Below are 16,804 nucleotides of genomic sequence, written 5' to 3' on the forward strand. Positions count from 1 at the left end.
CACCCTACCCCGCCATTGTATAGCTTTTATCACCTGGTGCAGACAGAGAGACAGCGCATAGAGAACCTCCTTAGCCCATGCTACAAGGTGACCTTGGAGTCTGACCATGTGATTTTCATCAGTTCACCATAAGCTTTCTGCAAACAGGGGGCAGTGCAGGATATCTAACACTTCGACAGGAATTTCCAAGTTCTCATTTAAGTTTGCTGATGTGCATTTTTATTTTTGACAGGGTTTTCCTTATTTAATAATATTCTCCTTCCTGAGGGGAGAAAGGAAAAATGTTAACCGTGCATGATGTGGTATGCAGGGAATGAAGTAGTTAATTTCAGATTGAGAGAAAATGCTATTCAGCTGTCACAAGCAGCTAAAAATATAAGCCTTTTATCGACTAATTGGTAACAATTTGATCTTGTACAGTGCATTCATACAGAAAGCTCCTCATTTGTCTAAACTGTATTCATAACATCTGCAATATGCAGACTGCCAGGTGTTAAGAGATATCAGGGATTCATTAAGCTAGGATTAAGTTAAATAGATAGAGACCTAATAATCCAATCAGAAAATGCCTAACACTGGAATGAACAATACCTAGAGATTTATCCAAACCCAACTCTGGGCGATGATGTCATCACAAGATACTTTTGAAGGAATAATCTTTAAAGGGGATTAAGTAGATGCAGATTGTTACCGTGATAAACTGCCTCCCTGTTGTACTTCATTACTCTTTAGTTTGGAGATGCCAAGTAGGATTTGGGATCAGAGGCAGTGGAGCAGAAAACATGTACAGGTCATCAGTATTTCTTGAATTCCTATTTCCAGTGAAGCAGTTTAAATACACTATATAGTGATGCTGTATGAAAGCTCTTGTTAATTGTGGCTAAATCATGCTGAGTTTCATCAGCATCAAAACAAATTCTTAACTGCATCAGACAGGAGCAGTAAGTCTTGCTAACTTCCATATCAGTAATATGCTGAGCCAGGTCACATTTCTCTAATTGATGTGCTTACTACTTTGTTCCCTGTTTAGAATGATTTACAAATTCCCCTTTCAGTCACTGCCATTATCTTAGAGGCTGTGATAATAAATTGTGCAGTTATAGTTTAATAATTGCACTCAACAGCACTTACCTTTCATGTGATTGTGCCATCCATAGACTCCCTCCCACCCTCTGTAACAACAAGGAATTAGCCTTGTAGTTTTCACACATGGGAGGCAGTCTAAAGAAGGTAAACTCTTCTGAGTACCTTATAACATGTTTATAAATCAGCCGAGAGAACACAAAGGAAAGCTACCATGGGAACAGCATGCTATCTGTCAGAGCACAAATACTAGGTGCCTCCTCACGAGTGTATATTCTGGGGACTGTAAAGGGTGCTCATGATTAATTATGTGAAATTTATAAACATATTTACTGTGACTTGGGAATGCAATTAAATGTTAAAAGGAGGCTTTGGTGTCAGGGTAAGTATTTATCCCTAGATAAGCCACAACTAATCAGTTCTTTCTAAGAAAATCAATTCGTTTGAACAATGCCATTTCCAAGCATTCAGCTGTGTAGAGGGGCAGATTTAACAGTGTGATGTAGGCCATGGAGGTTTTTCTCAGAGCATGTTTGATTCTATAGATTCCTATCATACAGACTTGAAGCTCTTTTGATGCTGCTTCGTTACAACTTTGTGAAAGATTAATACAACAACCATATCTGTGAAATCTGATTGAGATGATAGTCCAGCATTAAATCAACTCTATCAAGACCAGTGGTGTATAGCAGTGATATGGGTGTTTAGCATAACCTGCCAAAAAAGAGATTCCATTTCTAGACAGATACAGACTTTGTAAAGCACCAGTACTGTCAACTGGATGTTGGCCTTGGCTCAGTGCTAGCCTTCTTACCTTTGAGGCAGTAGATTGTCGGGTCAAGCCTCATTCCAGATACTAGACCACATACAAAAACAGAATTACATGGAAAAACTCAGCAAGTCTGGCAGCATTGGCGGAGAAGAAAAGAGTTGACGTTTCGAGTGCTGTTGACTCTTCAATAGAACTGGGTGAATCCAAGGAGAGGAGTGAAATATAAGCTGGTTTAAGGTTGGGGGGGGCGGTTGGATTGGGGGAGAGAAGTGGAGGAGTGGTGTGATTGTAGGGACAAGCAAGCAGTGATAGGAGCAGATAATCAAAAGATGTCACAGACAACATAACCTAGGATAACATGCTGAGGGAGTGCAGCGCTATCTGGGGCGCTGTCTTACAAATGAGGTGTTAAACTGAGTCCCTCTCCGGTGGGTGTAAAATATTACACATCATTGGAAAAGCAGGAGAGTTCTCCCTGTGTCCTAGCCAATTCTTATCCCTCAACTACACCTGAAACAAATGATTGGGTCATTTGTTTCATTTCTGTTTGTGGGACCTTGCTGTATTGGCTGCTATATTTTCTACTTTAATTCAGCACTTTGGGATGTGCTGAGATCATTAAATATAAATGTAACTTCTTTCTTTAGAGTTTTCTTTTCCAAAGAAAAATACGAACTTTGCATCTTAATTTTCCCTTGTGTAGCTTTAGATGTGATTGCCATGTGAAGGAGCTAATTACTGAATTAGCCAAAGGGAGTTAGAGCCAGTAAAAGCTAAATAACTCAATGATGAGTGAGTGCTGGGGCAGAATTTTGCCCTCGTTGGGCAGGCTCGGCGGCGGTGGGTGGGAGCTGTAGGGAAGCCACCAGCGATCAGGGCCGGACCACGATTTCATGCTGGTGGGCCAATTAAAGCCCGCCAGCGTGAAACATGTGCTGCAGCGCTCAGCGCCGCCTGTGTGGGGTTGGGGGGAGAGGGCAAGTGGGGAACTTCATGCATGCACACAAGTGCGCGCAGTTAAAGCTCCCCAAGGCATAAAGCTGCCTCAGAGAGATGAAAATATAAAAAATTAAAAATAAAACATTTTAAGGTGTTAAAAAAACATGCGCCCTCATGTGACTCTGGGGCATGTTAGAAATTTTTTCAATGACAAATCGAAACCTCATCCCACCTGTGGATGAAGTTTTGCAAAGAATGCAAAGGCCGCTTTGCCCTTTTGCTTGCTTGCCAACTGTAAGGTTGGATGGGCAGCGAAAAATTTAATTCAGTTAGATTGTTAATGGCCTTAATATGTCTTTTACTTGACGGTGGGCACGCTGCCAACTCCCGTGCACGCCCGCCAACCGAAATATCCCGCAAGTGCGCGATGACATCGGGGTACTCGCCTGATGTCATTGCGCGTCATTTTATGCTCATTTGGGTCAGGCGCATGCCCAGCTGACAAGCAGAAAATTCTGCCCCTGATGATTTTGTCACCAGAATTGGCTTGGAGATTTGCTAAACTCAGCAGTGCGAGGGAACCTAACTAAATATGCACAAGTTAAAACACCACCAAGTTCATGAACATATTTCTGTGGATCTAATTTACTTTACTCACTGAGTATATCGACTGCAAAGCTATTGACTTCAATGCAATTGCCCAATAGATATGGGGACAGTTTTGAAGAGAAAGTCTCGTATTATATACTACTTAGAGAATTTTCAAGTAATTAATTGCAAGTATAATTTTGCAATAAACTTGCAGAAATGAAATAACAGTTCAGTGCAAGTATTGTCATATATTAATGACGAAGTTTATTTTCTGTTAACTGCTGCACTGACAGCCCTGGTCAGCAGAAAAAAAGTCCATAATTTAAATTAAAACTACTGAATAATGATGAAACAAATATTTTAAAGAATTAGTTCAGGATTGAGGTGGCTTCCAAACCAGTGATCTGATGTATGATGCCACCTGTACCCTTCAATGGGAGGCTAAGCATTAAGATTCACAGGTCACGAATATTCTCTATGTAAGCCATTTGAAACCTTGTATGAAATCCAATCCTGTAACCTCCCCCAGGTGTCCACTGTTCTCAAAATAACAAATTCAGAATCCGCTATTTCACCTGTAATGTGAAGTAGCATCAGATAGTGACAACAGATTATCTTTGCTCGTTGCATATGTATTTCCCCCCGAATACTGCGTTTGTTATCTTGAAGGACAATTTCTGAAAGATAGTGCCTGAAAAATGGTTCCTGCAGCTACATGTTGGGACATTAACTTCTGTTCTTTAGACTCTATTAAGTATATCAGAAATAAATTAGATAAGCCAGTACTGTTTGCTAACGGATTTATATGTCTGGAAAAGTCATCACAGAGTACACCCAAGCACTAGAAACAATTAACATGAGGCATCGCTTCGCCAGCACATATGCTAAAATTGGAACGATACAGAGAAGATTAGCATGGCCCCTGTGCAAGGATGACATGCAAATTTGTGAAGCGTTCCATATTAAAAAAAACATAATCTAAACAAGACAGCCTGAGCATAGACGGTACTTGTTAGATACCACAAGTGGACATTGCAATGCTTCATCAAAACCGTTGACCTAAATAGCTTATGTATGCATTATTGAGTTTACTCTTAATTGTTTGAGTTAAGTGCCTGTTTCTCAGATTGATTCCTCAAGGCAGGACTGTAGTTCAAAGGGTTTTATGGTTGGAAAGCTTGCCACCTTTTCTTTAATGACCTGACAGCAACAGACGCAGGCTTGACATGACTCCATAGGAAAGTTTACATGATTTCAAGGAAGTTTTAGCAGTAGGAATCAAGCAGCTACTCCTTTGTTTATCTTTCGTTGAAAAAAATCTGCAAAGAAAACCATTCAAGGGAATGGAGCTGATGGGATTGTCTGATTAACCCTTTCAGAGTTGGTTCAAAGCTGCTTTGTTACTGACTTCAATAACTCCTGTTTCTGCTTGCTGCTGTAAATAATTCAACTTGTGAATCAAGCTGTTTGTAGTGTCTTACATTATGAAAGTATCTGGCCTGATAATTACGAATCATCTTTTGAAGTGATGTGCCTGCTTTGGAAATTGTAAATGTAATCAAAGACAATAAACTTGTCTATTGTTTACCCAGGGCAGACTAGCCCTGCTTTTTGCACATGGTCTTGCATCAGCTCATGGGAAGCATAGGCTTACTTATGGGAGCTAACTTCAGTGTCAGCCACAGGAGAAAATATCAGAAAAAATACAAATTGCAGCAATATTGTTGCAGTTCAGATTATGTTGCACAGCAGAATGCTAGATCAAATCATATTATCCTACAATGGCTTATTGCCTTTTGCATCTACCATAATATGATAATAAAGTTCAGAACAAAAAATGTTGACAAAAGGAACAAAACAAAAACACACCTATATGCCTCAACTTAATGGCCTAAATCTTCCATGGAGTAGCAATCACTGTTGGAATGCCACTCTGCCCCATTTACTTCCCTTAGACCGAAGTTTTGCATTTCTCACCTGGACTTTCAAACCAGGCCTCCTCAGAAACGCAGAGCACACCCGTTCTGGGAGTACTTCCTTCGTAGGGCAGGTTTGTTGGGGGCTGCCAACCCACACCCCCTTTTTATGGCGCTAGCTGCCATATTCCAGTAAATTTAAATGTCCCAAAGCCACTTTGATAAGCTGTGGAGAGAAGGTAAGTGTATAAGGTAAGTAGGTGAAGGGATAGGGTGGCAGGGTGGCAGGTGGGTGACTGAGGGGGTAGGGTGGCATGTGGGCAGGTGAGGGTATTGTAGGGTGGCAGGTGAGTGGATAAGGGGGTAGGGTGGCAGGTAAGTGGGTGAGGATGGGTTGAGGTAGTTAGGTTGAGGGAGGGTTCGTCAGATCAGGGGGTAGTCGGCGGGTCAGGGGTTAGTCAGTTGGTTGGGGATTGTTTGGAGGGTAGTCGGGAAGCCCAGTGGAGAATCAGAGGGGTGGGGGTGGATCGTCTGGGAGTCAGTAGTATAGTTACCCAGGAGTTAGAACTGGTTTTAATTCTTCTAACTTTTCTGGGTAACAATTCTGGTAAGTGAGTCAGAACCATCCGCCTCTCTGAATCTAATTCAGAGGGTTTCGGAGGGTTTCAGACACAGGGGAATTGCCCATTGGAGGTCCAAAATGCCCGGACATTTCCCGCATAGTCAGTACTTGGGGACTTCCAAGGGGTACCCCAGTGCATCTCGTGGGGTATGTCCAGGGTACGACCATGCAGAGAAAAGAAGATCTGGACCAATGTGCATAAATTACACAGAAGAAAATGGGCTGGCATGTGCTACATGGCTGTTGTGCATCTCGACAAGCTTCTCAAAATTCACCCTCAGTTTATATCATCATGGATGCCTTGATATTTCAGTGGCGAATTTCTTCTATATTTCACCATTCAAGATATTCAAATACCTTTGGAGGTTCTCTATAATAAAAACAAAATTAATCATTTAAAAAAATAAACATGTGTCAGCAGATTTAGCAACAAGTATCCAGTCCTGGGGATCAATATCAGCTGGATCCCTCAGCTGGAATACGAGCTTGTATTTCATTAGGGGTCACTGTTTAAAATTAAGCAGTTGCCCATTTAAAACAGCGATGAGGTGAAATCTTTTCACTCCGAGGGCTGAGAGTCTTTGAAACTCTCTTCCTGAAAAGGGTAAAAGCAGAGTCTTTGAATATGTTTAAAGCGGATGTGGATAGATTCTTTGTAAGCAAGGGGGTGATAGGTTATCGGGGGTATGTGGATTGCAGATTTCAGGTTACTATCAGATCAGCCATGATCTTATTAAATGACGAAGCAGGCTTGAGGGGCTGAATGTCCTACTCCTGCTTCTTGTTCATATTTTTGTATGTTCAGTCATCCAGTATCTTCAGTGTCATATACTCCAGCCTATATGTTAATGTACATGATTGTGCATCTGTGTGCGTGTGTAAATCAGTGTGAATCATGAAGGGTCTCATCTGAAATATTATCTTCTCTCTTTCAGATGCAGTCTGAACCTATATATCATTTAAAAAGTTGTAACCAAATGTGACCACTCTGGACAGGTGCAGTAGGCCAGACAGAATCTCAAAGAAAGAGGTTAATATTTAGGATGGGAACCATCTCCAGAGCTGATGTCCTAGTCGGTCAACTGAGTTGGCAGTAATCATTGTAACTGCGAACCCCACCCCCTACCCAAACTTTTTAACACAGACTTAATTTTATGTTGTTGGGAACAGAGGGACGATGCAGACATCATTCAGTAGAAAACTTGACTGTGGGCTGAATTTACCCCCCATCGGGTGGGGGGGGGGAGGGGGGGGGGTGGGGGGGGTTGTCACGGGTTGGAGGCGAGCACGAACCTGATTAGACCCCCCAATCGGATGTGCGCTGCCATTTTACATGGGTGGGCCAATTAAGGCCCGCCCAGCATGATGCGCACCCAGAAGTGCTGCAGACTCCCTGTGCGGGCGGGGGGGTTCCCTGAATCAGGGCCTCCTAGAGGTGCCTCAGGGAGATTAGTTTAAGTTCTGAAAAATTTAATAAAGGTGAAAAATAATTTTAAGGACATGTCCCCTCATGTGAAGCTGTTACATGAGCTGGGAGATGTCCTATAATTTTTTCAAAAATTTTTATTCAATTTATAAACCCTTCATGAAATCTTATCTCATCCGTGGATGAGGGTTCATGAAAATTGCGAAGACCCCCACCTGAGCTCTTCGCCTGCCCACCAACCTTAAGGTTGGATGGGTAGCATTCCTCACAACCTTAATTACTTTGTTAATGGCCTTAATAAGCCTTTGACAGTTCAGCGGACACTGCTGAACTCAGATCAGCAAAATCAGTTTCAGAAACAATTGAAAGGGACTAACAGTTGGCTCCTGTATGATTTAAACAAACATTTTTGAAGTCTTTTTAATTATTACCGCATCATTTATGTCCATGCTTATTGACTTTTTCAATATGATTGCAGTTAGGTTAATTAAGCTACTCACTAAGAGTATTTTCTTCCTACTTTAACATAATGCAAAGGAGTGCAAACGATCATGAGGTTTTCTGTATTCTGAACTGAGCGAAGTCATTTTTGTAAAAGACAATGTGACTCACAAAAAGTCAATTGAATTTGGTTAAAATGGCAACATCTTAAAATAGGATTCCTGTCATTTGTAATGTATTGAGAAAAAAATGACCAACCATTACAAAGATACAGGTTTTTAAAAAAGTATAACAGAACCTGTACATCTAATCTGCCTTTCAGCCAGATTTGTTTAAAGAGAAAGCATTAATGATGTGTTGAAAGGTGTTGCCTGTTGCATGTTCAGTAGGTCATAAGAAGAGGTTCTGAGTCTAATGGTTGAACATTAAATGTTTATTACTATGTACATATATACAGGGTTTAGCCCAAGCTGTGAGTTAACTCCATGCTTGCTTCTACACAGGTCTCTGTCTAGTCCACAACTGACTCTAGCCTTTGGTCATGTGTCTCTTTACATCACACTGTGGGCGGTACTGTTTCTCAATCTCGCTTTAACCCTTGCTATGCCAGATATCTTTATTCTACACTGCCTTTATGTTTGTTCTGTTGTGATGGATGTCAATAATTGTATATCTATTGCCCATCCCTAAGCTTGGGGTAATCACTGAGCATGGTAGAGTGAAGAAGTGGTTAACATTAATAATTATATATTTGCTTCAGTTTAAACAGTGTAACTTCACACGTCATTTCTTGTATTAATGCCAGGAATTCTTGTACATGAAGTTGTTCAAACCATCAGCAAATGACATAAGATTTTTGGAGTGCACTTTCCAGTAGGAATCGCAGGATAATTTGTGATGTGCTCCCTTATCAAATAGCCTGCCAACTGTTTCCTGTCTAGTGCTATACTTGACAAATAACCAGCTGAACAAAATGGAGGGGTGCTCTCATTGTCCAATGGAACTGTACCTTTGCATTGGCAGCGTATTGGGAAATAAGAGAAAATAGCTCAGATTGAAATTGACAGTTTCTGCAATTTCAGACTTCCTAGGATTTTTGAAATTGGACATATATTGTGAAGCAATAGAAAGTGCATGTTGAGGGCTTTCTTTTTCCTAATCTCACTGTTACCCCACTTTCCTCTTTACAAAATAAGGCAGTAGAAGAGAAACACAATAACATTTTACATGTGTGATATGGAGAAAGACGTAACAGAATGCGTCTTTTAGAATATTAGAAATATATACATCGCAGCATCTGCTTTGTTCAACATTCACTTGAATGATGCAGCATATAATAGAGAATCTTGAGGAAGTACAAGACCTTTGTGCAAAATTGTTACAGAAATAAAACCCTTCCAGACATGTGCCAGCATCTTGCAATGCCTAGCATTTGCATGCTAACTTGCAACAGTTTCTGTTTTTCTGAGAGTGGAATTATGGCAGCTCTTATGATTGGTTTAACCCTTAACTGCCCTGAATAAAAAGAAATCCTACACAGTAAATGCTAGAGCAGGGAGTATCACTTTAAGAGAATGTCATTTCCAACCTGAGGTCATTTGAGAATTCCTATAAATGGAACAATTGCACTGAATGGCTGATTGAATCAGTCTTGTACATTAAAATAAAAGCAAAATATTGCGCATGCTAGAAATCTGAAATAAAAACAAAATGCTGTAAAAACTCAGCAGGTCTGGCATGTTTTTATTTCAGCTTTGTACATTATTTGAAAGACAAAAAAGGCAACTATTCTTAGTAATAGGATCATTGAGACAGTTGTATTTGTGGGATATTAATTAAATAGTCAATTAAACTGTAGATCGCATGTCAATTCACCAAAGTTTTGCATCATAATAATGCAGAATCTCTAGTGTAACTGTGGATTAAGCCAACACGTTTAAGCACAAATGAACATTGTTATCAGAAGTGGTGTGGGACCAACCTGAAGTAGTCTCTCATCTCTATAAATGGCGAGTCTAGCTGGTGTAAGGCCATTTCTTAAACATTACAATTTTTACATCATGATTAAAGAAAGGTAGGCCCCATAGGCCCCTCTGTTGACCGAGCTCCCACAGTCGCAACTGCTAGATCTCTCCACAAATGCAAAATTGTGTAATATGCCTATAAATGTGCAACTTAAGTATTCAAACTTATGATCCTACAAACCATTGTGCAGACAGCATATATTATGACAAGGGGTGGGGGGTGGAAATGTTTTAATTTTTAAAATGTCAGAAGGTCAATTCTTTTCTTAGATCATTCAATACCATTGAGCATCTGCTTATGTTCAAGTAGGAGTGCACTTGGCCTCTTTTTTTCCCGAGCTCAATATAATATGCGTTAATTCATTTTGTGCTTGTATCAATTCAATGGAAGTGATGCAGGAACAGGAGTAGGCCATTCAGTATCACTGTCGAAATTTCAGTGCAGCTTTTACGTATATTTTTGCCTTCTTCATCTATGTCCTAGGTTTATCTTTTCGTTTAGAGTGCAATACGGCAACATTTGGAGTTTCTATACAAAGGATGGCAAATATTGTTTTCTGTCACTAGCTGTAAATTCTTGAGAAATTTCACTGGTTGCACCAAGAAAGCAGTAAATATTCCTACTTGCAATTTTATTCTCAAATGTGTTCCTGAATTGGAAAAAAAATGTTCAGAACTGTTGATGACTGAAGAAAACCATTTTCTAACTGAGCCCTTTAAATCTGACAATAGCAAGTAAAATCAAATAAAATTAATTTATATCTTTTGAGGTTGTAATGTAACACATTTTAACTAGTGGTGAATTTATTTTCACTGGATCTTCTTGTCAGAGGTGGAGCGATCCACCTCCATGAAAATAAATGTAGTGGAAGCACCAATTCTTTTTCAGAAATTTTTAAAACTCACAGCTTCTTTCACGTACTTCTATTTCAACAACACATAGCTTGGTTTCAGTCTTGGCTCAGTGGTCGCATTCTCACCTCTGTTTTCGAGGAAGTGCAATCAAACCCCACTCCATAGACTTAAGTGTATAATCTATGCTGACAATCCAGTGAGGTGCTGAGAGTGTGCTACACTGTTAGAGGTGCTGCCTTTTGGACAAAACATTGAACTAAAGCAAAAACAGAATTACCTGGAAAAACTCAGCAGGTCTGGCAGCATCGGCGGAGAAGAAAAGAGTTGACGTTTCGAGTCCTCATGACCCTTCGACAGAACTGAACTAAAGTCCTGGCTGTCTACCAGGTAGATGTAAAAGATGCCATAGCGCGACTTGAAGACAAATTGTTCACCCCGTATACCAAGCAACATTTATCCCTTAACCATCAACACTATAACAGATTATCTAGTTACTTATCCCATTGTTCTTCTAAATTGGCTTACATTACAACAGTGACTAGGCTTCAAAAAATGCTTAACAAAAACAGAATTACCTGGAAAAACTCAGCAGGTCTGGCAGCATCGGCGGAGAAGAAAAGAGTTGACGTTTCGAGTCCTCATGACCCTTCGACAGAACTTGAGTTCGAGTCCAGGAAAGAGCTGAAATATAAGCTGGTTTAAGGTGTGTGTGTGGGGGGCGGAGAGACAGAGAGACAGAGAGGTGGGGGGGGCGGGGGTGTGGTTGTAGTGACAAACAAGCAGTGATAGAAGCAGATCATCAAAAGATGTCAACGACCATAGTACAATAGAACACATAGGTGTTAAAGTTAAAGTTGGTGATATTATCTAAACGAATGTGCTAATTAAGAATGGATGGTAGGGCACTCAAGGTATAGCTCTAGTGGGGTTTTTTTTAATAATGGAAATAGGTGGGAAAAGGAAAATCTTTATAATTTATTGGAAAAAAAAAGAAGGGGGAAACAGAAAGGGGGTGGGGATGGGGGAGGGAGCTCACGACCTAAAGTTGTTGAATTCAATATTCAGTCCGGAAGGCTGTAAAGTCCCTAGTCGGAAGATGAGGTGTTGTTCCTCCAGTTTGCGTTGGGCTTGACTGGAACAATGCAGCAAGCCAAGGACAAACATATGGGCAAGAGAGCAGGGTGGAGTGTTAAAATGGCAAGCGACAGGGAGGTTTGGGTCATTCTTGCGGACAGACCGCAGGTGTTCTGCAAAGCGGTCGCCCAGTTTACGTTTGGTCTCTCCAATGTAGAGGAGACCACATTGGGAGCAACGAATGCAGTAGACTAAGTTGGGGGAAATGCAAGTGAAATGCTGCTTCACTTGAAAGGAGTGTTTGGGTCCTTGGACGGTGAGGAGAGAGGAAGTGAAGGGGCAGGTGTTGCATCTTTTGCGTGGGCATGGGGTTGTGCCATAGGAGGGGGTTGAGGAGTAGGGGGTGATGGAGGAGTGGACCAGGGTGTTGTATCTTTTGCGTGGGCATGGGGTTGTGCCATAGGAGGGGGACACCCTGGTCCACTCCTCCATCACCCCCTACTCCTCAACCCCCTCCTATGGCACAACCCCATGCCCACGCAAAAGATGCAACACCTGCCCCTTCACTTCCTCTCTCCTCACCGTCCAAGGACCCAAACACTCTTTTCAAGTGAAGCAGCATTTCACTTGCATTTCCCCCAACTTAGTCTACTGCATTCGTTGCTCCCAATGTGGTCTCCTCTACATTGGAGAGACCAAACGTAAACTGGGCGACCGCTTTGCAGAACACCTGCGGTCTGTCCGCAAGAATGACCCAAACCTCCCTGTCGCTTGCCATTTTAACACTCCACCCTGCTCTCTTGCCCATATGTTTGTCCTTGGCTTGCTGCATTGTTCCAGTGAAGCCCAACGCAAACTGGAGGAACAACACCTTATCTTCCGACTAGGGACTTTACAGCCTTCCGGACTGAATATTGACTTCAACAACTTTAGGTCGTGAGCTCCCTCCCCCATCCCCACCACCTCTCTGTTTCCCCCTTCCTTTTTTTTTCCAATAAATTATAAAGATTTTCCTTTTCCCACCTATTTCCATTATTAAAAAAACCCCCACTAGAGCTATACCTTGAGTATACCATCCATTCTTAATTAGCACATTCGTTTAGATAATATCACCAACTTTAACTTTAACACCTATGTGTTCTATCATACTATTGTCGTTGACATCTTTTGATGATCTGCTTCTATCACTGCTTGTTTGTCACTACAACCACACCCCCCCCCACCACCTCTCTGTCTCTCTATCTCTCCGCCCCCCACGCACACACCTTAAACCAGCTTATATTTCAGCTCTTTCCTGGACTCGAACTCAAGTTCTGTCGAAGGGTCATGAGGACTCGAAACGTCATGAGGACTCGAAACGTCAACTCTTTTCTTCTCCGCCGATGCTGCCAGACCTGCTGAGTTTTTCCAGGTAATTCTGTTTTTGTTTTGGATTTCCAGCATCCGCAGTTTTTTTGTTTTTATCTCTGTGTTCAAAAAATGCTTCATTTCCTTAGAAGTGCTTTGGGATGGCCTAATATAAAAGGCATTATATAAATGTGAATTTGTTCCTTGTTAACACATTGAAGTTGGATACATTACTCTTCACCCACTGCTGAATCTATGCTTTCCCAAGGTTTTGCAGCATATGGTTTAGTGTGACTTTTTTGTGGAATTAGCCTGAAGAAATCAAAGCTGGAATCAAATGTATCAAATTAGCTAAGAAATTGTGTATTGTTTTTACTGCTAATTTACAGTATAACAATGTTATGTAAAACTATTTACATCTTTGTGCATAAAGGCACACTTTCCAGCATAGCTTGAGATGACCAATCTGTATAGAAATGGAAGGCTGCGGTCGGAGGGCTGTTTTGTTACAGTATGAGTGATATTGTACAAACTGGTGTCGAGGAAGTCTTCTGGTGTTAGTCTGATTGATATTCATCCCTTCCCTCAAGCTGCCCCATAAAGTGGGAATGTAGAATTTCTGACTTTGTTTCTGCATTACAGTTCATCTAAAGGCTGGGGTTATGGGGAGAGAATAGTGGGATGGTGGGGAGGTAGCGGAAGAAGAATCTAAGTTAGGCGTTGGAAGAGACTGTCTGGGACCCCCTCACTGGCCATGCTGCTCTGTGGCTTATAGAATGCATGGTCCCTTAAATGTAGGTTCCTGTAACACCCCACCTTGTGACACAGGCTGGAAAGTTGATCAGCAGAGGTTACTGGTACCAGGAGGTGCTGGAAAGAATTTATATGTGTTTCCAGCAGATTCCTTTGTCAATCGGCTTCATTGAACACTTTTTAAAAATACTGCTTCAAGGGTCACACCCTGCATCTCTAGCTTTGAGGGTTAGCATTTCTGTGCATTATTGAAAGGAGTGCTGCTCTATTGGAGGTGCCATCTTTCAAAAGAGACATTAAATCAATGCCCTACCTGTCCCCTCAGATGGGCATGAAAAATCACTTGCAACGATTTTGAAGAAGAGCAGGGGAATTATCTCTAGAGTCCTGACCAATATTTACCCTCATCATACACCACATAAATACTCCCACCAAGTAAATAAACAACAACACATGTTGTTCCTATGAGTATTTTAATGCTTACTAAATGAAGGTGGAAAATTGAAAGTATTGGCCAATTTTATTATCGCATTGAGATATAACTGAAAAGAAAATGCAAATAATAGTGTAACTATAGAGGATGCTACATTGTGTTAAATCATCACATTATGCATGAACAACTTCAACCAGTTGTGCATTGTCTTATGAGTTGTCAGCCTTTCTAAACCTGATCAACAGCTTTTCCAAGTTTGTAGGTTGGTGTTAGAAATTTAGGGTCTTAAATTTGCCTTAGACCTTCCATAAGTAATCTGAATATCTTACAAAAAGTGCTGTTGCCATACTGGCCAATATCCACTACACAATAATGTAACCTAGGGATGTAACAATAGTCCTCATGTAATCTAACCTGGATAATTGTCATATATGTTCTTCAATCCTTTCTAATTTGGATGGGGAAAAAGCTTTGCAAGTACAGACATGGAACTTTTATGATTGAACTTGCTTAGTTCAATCGGTACAACTTAGCTTTGCCTTATTAATGCAAAGTAATGAACACACTGTGCTTTCCCCACATCAATGGATCAGCTTAATTGACTCCTTCCAGGGATCTGCTGAGGATATAGTCAGCTGCCCACAAATGCATCATACAGGTGACCAATGCCATATCTGCAAAGGCAGGCAATTATGTACACTTTGTCACCAATGATGCTAGTAACAATGAGCGGGTGCTCAGGTTTGCAGTTCGCCCTTCAACACGTACCAGCCAGGGTCTCCAAAATGGTCATATTGTGTTTGGCTCTGTAAATCCTTGCACAGCAATGAGGTTTGGATTTTCAGGAGGAGCAAGGCGCAGAGCACAGTGCCTCTTCAGAAGTTTCCGAGGATGGGGAATGTGATGCAACATATTGCTGCACTGGCGAGATTCAGTTAGGTCCCACCAGTGCACCCAAGTGGCAGCCACATGCTAGGTTGTAAAATAGCAAATGTGACTCCTTTATTCAAAAAGGGAGGGAGGCTGAAAGCAGGAAATTACAGGCCAGTTAGCTTAACATCTGTCATAGGGAAAATGTTAGAAGCTGTTATTAAATGCATTATAGCAGGGCACTTAGAAAAATTCAGGGCAATCAAGCAGAGTCAACATCGTATTGTGAGAGGGAAATCATGTTTAACCAATTTATTGGAGTTCTTTGAAAAAGTAACATGTTGTGGATAATGGGGAACCAGTGGATGTACTGTTTCAGATTTTCACAAGGCATTTGATCAGGTAAGACATCAAAGGTTATTGCAAAAAATAAAAGCTCATGGTGTAGGGGGTAATATAATGTCATGGATAGAAGATTGGCTGGCTAACATGAAACAGAGGGTAGGCATAAATGGCTCTCTTCTGGTTGGCAAGATGTAACCAGTGGTGTGCCACAGGGATCAGAGCTGCGGTGTCAACTTTTTACAATTTATATAAATGACTTGGATGAAGGGACCAAAGGTATGGTTGCTAAATTTGCTGACGACACAAAGGTAGGTAGGATAGTAAGATGTGAAGAAGACAAGGAGGCTACAATGAGATATAGATAGGTTAAGTGAATGGGCAAAAACCTGGCAAATGCAGTATAATGTGGGAAAGTGTGAAATTGTCCATTTTGGCAGGAAAAATAAAAAAGAAGCATATCATCTAAATGGTGAGTGATTGCAAAGCTCTGAGGTGCAGAGGAATCTAGAGGTCTGAGTTCATGAATTGCAAAATGCTGGTATGCAGATACAGCAAGTAATTAGGAAAGCTGGTAGAATGTTATCATTTATTGTGGGGGGAATTGAATATAAAAGTAGGGAGGTTATGCTTCAGTTATACAGGACATTTGTGAAACCACATCCGGAGTACTGTGTAAAGTATTGGTCCCTTTATTTAAGGAAGGCTGTAAATGTGTTGGAAGCAGTTCAGAGAAGGTTTACTAAATTAATACCTGGATTGCCTGGGTTGTCTTATGAGGAAACGTTGGACAGGTTAGACTTATATCCGCTGGAGTTTAGAAGAGTAAGAGACGACTTGGTTGAAACATGTAATATCTTGAGGGGTCTTGACAGGGTCAATGTGGAGAGGATGTTTCCTATTGGGGGAAATCTAATGGGGTAATACACACATCAAGATGTAGTTGAATGTGCCTCTAAACTCGACTTTCTTGCTCCGATTAGATCAGTAAACTACTTTCAGTACTGAGTTTAGAAGCGTGGCACCATGCTCCTGCTGCTCACCTCCCGAACAACCTCTAACCACAGCTTCTTGCTTTCAGTGGCATGCCCCTTCTTCCCATTAATAGGGACAACTATCTCCCTGTGGGCCCTTAAAGATTAGTAGCATCAAATCCAGGGAGACGTTAGTAAAGGGAGGCATAGACTTGGCACATTGGGACTTCATTAGAACGGTCACTGCTTTTGTTCCCCCACATCCAGAATCCACCAACTGTCATCTTTGCAGTGTCCCTTTAAATTGTGGAGTTAAAATCGACTCATCCGGATTGTTACACC

The 16,804-nt window shown here is 41.2% G+C and overlaps 1 protein-coding gene and 1 non-coding gene across 2 annotated transcripts in view; both read left to right on the top strand.

The window, feature by feature from the left end:
- Nucleotides 1-16,804, top strand: part of pik3r3b (phosphoinositide-3-kinase, regulatory subunit 3b (gamma)) — a 610,777-nt gene that overhangs the window by 504,070 nt on the left and 89,903 nt on the right. The gene's annotated exons all lie outside the window — the stretch shown is intronic.
- Nucleotides 4,250-4,352, top strand: LOC121289490. The gene has a single exon (XR_005945586.1). It is a non-coding gene; the product is annotated as a U6 spliceosomal RNA (small nuclear RNA).

Source organism: Carcharodon carcharias, chromosome 16, assembly GCF_017639515.1.
Source record: "Carcharodon carcharias isolate sCarCar2 chromosome 16, sCarCar2.pri, whole genome shotgun sequence".
NCBI classification, from domain to species: Eukaryota; Metazoa; Chordata; class Chondrichthyes; order Lamniformes; family Lamnidae; genus Carcharodon; species Carcharodon carcharias.